Here is a 5,882-nt window from a genome sequence, read left to right as displayed (position 1 = left end):
TGCCTTCTTCTGTGCCCCTGCTGCTGCCAGCTTGTCCCCTGGATCCTCCACCACTGAGAAGATGAGGGAGCTCAGAGTTCCCAGCTCTCCAGCAACCCAGTGAGAGATGGAATCACAGCATGGATGGGATGGAAGAGCCTCAAACATGGAAGCAGCTGGCATGGCAGGTGGCACTGCCTGGTCACCACTAAACCATGTCCCTCAGCACCACATCTTCATGGTTTTCAAACCTCTCCAGGGGACTCCAGCACTGCCCTGGGCAGCCTGGGCCAGGCCTTGACAACCCTCAAGGGCAAGAACTTGTTCCTCATGTTCAGCCTAAAGCTCCCCTGGGACAACTTGAGGCCATTTCATTTTGCCCTGTCCCTTGCTGCCTGGGAGAAGGACCTGAGAAAAACCTTTGGCCATGCTAAGGGCTGCATCCTGTCACTGGGTAAATGCCAGCAGGGTTCCCACACCCTCCACACCCACCCGGCCCACAAGGCAAATGCTCTTCACCACTAACTGAACCTGCTGCTTACCCAGTCCCTCTTTGCCCTCCCCTCCCATGGGCACCTGCAGGCAGCAGGAAAAGGTCCTGGTGCTCTCCAGCCTCTGCCTGTGCCCAGCTGGGGCCTCCACTGGCCCCACTGCACAGTGCTTGGGGCTGCCCAATTCTAGGAAGCCTCCAACCACTCCTGGTGCCCACCCCTGCATTTGGTGGCACTGAGAAGCCCCCTCACATGGTGGCCATGGAGAGTTGGCCCAGGGGAGTTGTGCTCAGCTGCTAAAGGCACAGTGTCCTTCCTGCAGTGAGGGGCCCAGCACTAAACACAGTGCCCGAGGTGTGGCCTCACCAGTGCTGAGGACAGGGGGTGATCAGCTCCCTGTTCTGCTGGCCACCATGCTTCTAAGCCAAGCCAGGATGCCCTTGGCCTTCTTGGCCACCTGGGCACACTGCTGACTCATGTTCTGTTGACTATCAACCAACACCCCCAGCTCCCTCTCTGAGTTGCAGCTTCCCAACCATACATCCCCAGGTCTGTAGCTTACCATGGGGTTGTTGTGACCCAGTGCAGAACCTGGCACTTGGCCTTCTTGAGCCTCACACAATTAGCCTTGGCCCATTGGGCTGACCTGTGCAGGTGCTGCTGTAGAGCTTCCTCCCTCCCCTCCAGCAGCTCTGCACAGCCACCAGCTTGGTGGCATCTGCAGACTTGCTGAGGGGGCAGCCAATGCCATGCCCCAGGACTGCAGCTGTGGCCTCACGTGAGCAGAGCCTGCTAGCAAAGCTCTTGCCCTTTGTGTCACCTGGCCTGGGTGCTGCTGGCTTGGTTCTACCTGGAGATCTCTCTCTGCAGGGGCCTGGGTGCTGCTGGCTTGGTTCTGCTTGGCAGTGTCTCTCTCTCTGCAGGGGCCTGGGTGCTGCTGGCTTGGTTCTGCTTGGCAGTGTCTCTGCAGGGGCCTGGGTGCTGCTGGCTTGGTTCTGCTTGGCAGTGTCTCTCTGCAGGAGCCTGGGTGCTGCTGGCTTGGTTCTGCCCAGAGCTCCCTGCTGGCACCTGGCTGCTGGTGCGTCAAGAAGGCTCGATGATGAAGATCTGGGTCAGAACCTGGATCTGCCTGCTGTGAGGGAGGTTCCCAGTGCACCCCAGGCAGCAGCTGCTCCAGAGCCTCGATGGAGAAGGAGCTGTCTGCAAAGATATGAGTGGGGATCTGTTGGTCTGGTCCCTCTGGGGCAGGTCTTTGCCTCAGGAAGCCTGGAGAAGCTGTGACCTTCCTCTGTGGAGAAGGAGAGAGAAGCTTTTTCCCCAGGCCTGCTGGCTTAGAGGCTGGAGGGACAACCTTCCCCTTGCCCCTGTTTGTCAAGTCCCTTTTGGTGACCTTTGGCCCTTGCAGCCTTCCCCCTTCATGTGCAAGCTTACTGCCTTTGGGACCTGTTGGAGGGGGAGATAATGTTAACATCACCTTGGAGAACACCTTCCCTCTCTTCCTTCAGTGCCAGGGGCCTGACTGTCTGCCCTCTGCAGTTCTCCCTCTTCCCTCATCCACTACTTACTGTCTGTTTCTTGTACAAGATTGGGCTGGCAAGCAGATGGAAACCAGCCTTGGGGGGAAGATCATCCCATGTGCAGGTAGCACAGGAGCTGTGCCACACACCTCAGGTAGACACCAGCAGGGGCTGAGAAAGGCCAGCACCAGGTGCTGAGTCCCTTCGTGCCCCAGCTCCCCACCTCCCCTTGCCCCAGCTGCCAGCTGCTCTCTCTTGTGCCTGCAGTTCTACCGTGACGTGAAGGACTGGTGGCTTTTTGGCTTCTGTTTCTGCCTCCCCCTGCTGTGCACTGGCACAAGCTCCTTTGACGCCTGCAGGCATGATGCATCTAGAGCAATCCTCACTGCAGTGGCCTTGTGTGCTTAGGAGGTGACAGGGAAGGTGGAGAGTGCTTTGGGGCTGCTTGAACCTTCAAAGCCAAGTTATGCAGGCAGAATTTTCAGGAGCAATGGGATGGGATGGGATTGGATTGGATAAGATAGAAGGGATGGGATATCTGAAATGGGATGGGATAGATGGGATGGGATGAGAAGGGATAAGATGAGACAAAATGAGATAGATGGGATGGGATAGATAGGATAAAACAGGATGGAAAGAAGACAGCTCCCAGCTGCTGTGGCAGAAAGAAGAGTTGAGCCCAGCTAAGCCTTCCCCCAAGGACAAGGCAACACAAAAGGAGCCCCAGATTTTGGCACCTTCATTTCCAGGCCTCACCAGCCCTATGCTGGGAAACCCATTCCCAGCAGGTCCACAGGACCCCAGGCTCAGGAGCACAGGCTGCACTCCCCAGCCTGGCACTGCACGATGCCAACATCACCAAGGGCCTGCTTCCTCCTCCTTCACCTCACAGCTCACCCTGCTGCCCTCTCTCTCCACCCTCTTGTCTCCTCCCAGTCCTGCCTGTGCTGCTGGTGCCAGAGGCCAGCCCTGAGCATCACACCCACCGAGGACAAGGGCTCTGCTGGGAAGTGGAAAGCCAACGGGCAGGAGCTCGGGCTGGACAGGAGCAGCTCCCGCTTGAGCAACAAGTACAGCTCCTCCTAAAGCTGTGCCACCAGCAGGGACAAGGGGAGAAGACACCATGCCAGGGTGGCAGGACACAAAATCAAACCTGAACACCAACCCTGCCCATAACACCTAACACTGCCCCCAGATCTCCATCACGTGGGTTGGATGATGGGTTGGATGCGATGATCTTGAAGGTCTCTTCCAACCTGGTTTGTTCTATTCTATTCTATTCTATTCTATTCTATTCTATTCTATTCTATTCTATTCTATTCTATTCTATTCTATCCTATCCTATTCTATCCTATCCTCTTTTCTCCAGTGTTGGGGGTGGGGAAATTTCAACCCACCACACCGTCTCTGTGGATATGTTGCTGACCTGAGGACTTTGCTTCCCTCCCTCCCTCTTCAGGCCATCAGCAAGGCTGATGATGTGCAGAGTGGAAGAGCACAGGCAGCCAGGTCTTGATTTCCTCAGGCAGTGCCGTCCAGCCTGTGTCTGTTGTCAGCTGCCTCACACCTAAGCTATCTCAGAAGCTGTCCCATGTCTTCTTCCAGCCCTGCGGGAGAGCATCACTTACCAATCCTTTCTTAGGCGGTGGAGAACAAGTACACGCCGCACAGCAGGCAGGGAGGGAGACGCCCCCAGGGCTGCTGCTACACACCCTCCCAGCCATTAAAGCTGTGACACTGTTGCCTCCTCCGACCTGAAAACAAAGTGTAAGAGCGGTGCTGAAACGCGGGTAAATAAGGAAGGGTCTGGAGTAACTACTTTGCAGCTTTTGTTATTCTGTAAGCCGTTCATCCCTTTCGAAGGCGCTTTGGAAGCTCGGCGATAATACAAAATAGCTGTTTTACCGCTCCGGGAAGGCTTTGTCCTGCAGGGAGAGTAATGAAAGGGATGCCGTCAGGCTGCTGTGTTTACATGTCAATTACTTGAAGCATCTCTCAGCTTCCTTTCTCCAGAAGAACGCAGAAATCCCTTTTAATCTGTAGCTGCTCTTACAAATCTCTCTCTCCACGTCTTTGTTGTGATACAGGTGGGGAATAAACAAACAAACTGATCATAAATAACAAATAACCAACCAAATAATAACCAAATAACCGAGCAAATGACCAACCAGTCAGCTTTGTGGGTGTTTATAGTCCGACCTAGACAAATACAACCACGCAGGTCTATTCTGATACTGTTATGCCTGGCAGGCAACCAAATTCAAACAAACAAAATCCCCCAAACACCAAAACAAAGGGAATTTGTCACAGAACCAGTAAGGTTGGAAGAGACCTCAAAGATCATCAAGTCCAACCTGTCACCCAGCACCTCAGGACTACTAAACCATGGCACCAAGCACCCCATCCAGGCTCTTCCTAAACACTTCCAGGGATGGTGACTCCACCACCTCCCTGGGCAGCACATTCCAATGGTCAACCTCTCTTTCTATGAAGAACTTCTTCCTAAGATCCAGCCTAAACCTCCCCTGGCACAGCTTGAGACTGTGTCCTCTTGTTCTGGTGCTGCTTGCCTGGGAGAAGAGACCAACTCCCTTCTGGCTACAACCTCCCTTCAGGTAGTTGTAGAGAACAAGAAGGTCTCCCCTGAGCCTCCTCCAGGCTAAGCAACCCCAGCTCCCTCAGCCTCTCCTCACAGGGCTGTGCTCAAGCTCTCTTCCCAGCCTCGTTGCCCTTCTCTGGACACCTTCAAGTGTCTCGATGTCCTTCTTAAATTGAGGAGCCCAGAACTGGACACAGGACTCAAGGTGTGGCCTAACCAGTGCTGAGCACAGGGCACAATGACCTCCCTGCTCTTGCTGGCCACACTATTCTTGATCCAGGCCAGGATGCCATTGGCCTTCTTGGCCACCTGGGCACACTGCTGGCTCATGTTCAGTCAGCTGTCAACCAGTACCCCCAGGTCCCTTTCTGTTTAGCAGCTCTCCAGCCACTCTGACCCCAGCCTGTAGCTCTGCATGGGGTTGCTGTGGCCTTTACTGTATTTGGGTCTAAGAAGTAAATATATTTTGACTGCAGTAATATCATATTAGCCAAAAGTAGCAAAAGCATCAGAAAATAGCCTCTGCTATGCAAGTGGGTATTCTGTGCTGGGTGTGCACATGGGAGAATAGAATAGAATAGAATAGAATAGAATAGAATAGAATAGAATAGAATAGAATAGAATAGAATAGAATAGACCAGACCAGAGCAGGTTGGAAAAGACCTTCAAGATCATCAAGTCCAACCTATCACCCAGCACCATCTAATCAACTAAACCATGGCACCAGGCACCCCATCCAGGCTCTTCCTAAACACCTCCAGTGATGGTGTCTCCACCACCTCCCTGGGCAGCACATTCCAATGGCCAATCTCTCTTTCTGGAAAGAACTTCTTCCTAACCTCCAGCTTAAACCTCCCCTGGCACAGCTTGAGACTGTGTCCTCTTGTTCTGGTGCTGCTTGCCTGGGAGAAGAGACCAACCCCCTCCTGGATATTGCCTCCCTTCAGGTAGTTGTAGAGAGCAATAAGGTCACCCCTGAGCCTCCTCTTCTCCAGGCTAAGCAACCCCAGCTCCCTCAGCCTCTCCTCACAGGGCTGTGCTCCAGACCCCTTCCCAGCTTTGTTGCCCTTAAACACTATTAACACAATTAACACACTGCCAATTAACACACTGCCATACACCTTGTGGTGCAATGCAAGACTATTGGAACCTCCCCTGGAGTCTGAAGGCCCAGGCTATTTCTGAGAAGCAAAAAGAAGACAAAGATGCAATGTAGTTGATGATTCTTGCAAGTCTGAGGTTAAAATGTGCAGGCAGACCTGCAGCAGGCCCTGCAGAGTCTGTGGCTATGATGGA

Source organism: Melanerpes formicivorus, unplaced genomic scaffold, assembly GCF_026170545.1.
Source record: "Melanerpes formicivorus ecotype bairdi unplaced genomic scaffold, bMelFor1.0.p_v2 SCAF_22, whole genome shotgun sequence".
NCBI classification, from domain to species: domain Eukaryota; kingdom Metazoa; phylum Chordata; class Aves; order Piciformes; family Picidae; genus Melanerpes; species Melanerpes formicivorus.
The sequence above is the reverse complement of the archived record's forward strand: the minus strand, read 5'-3'. Positions refer to the sequence as shown.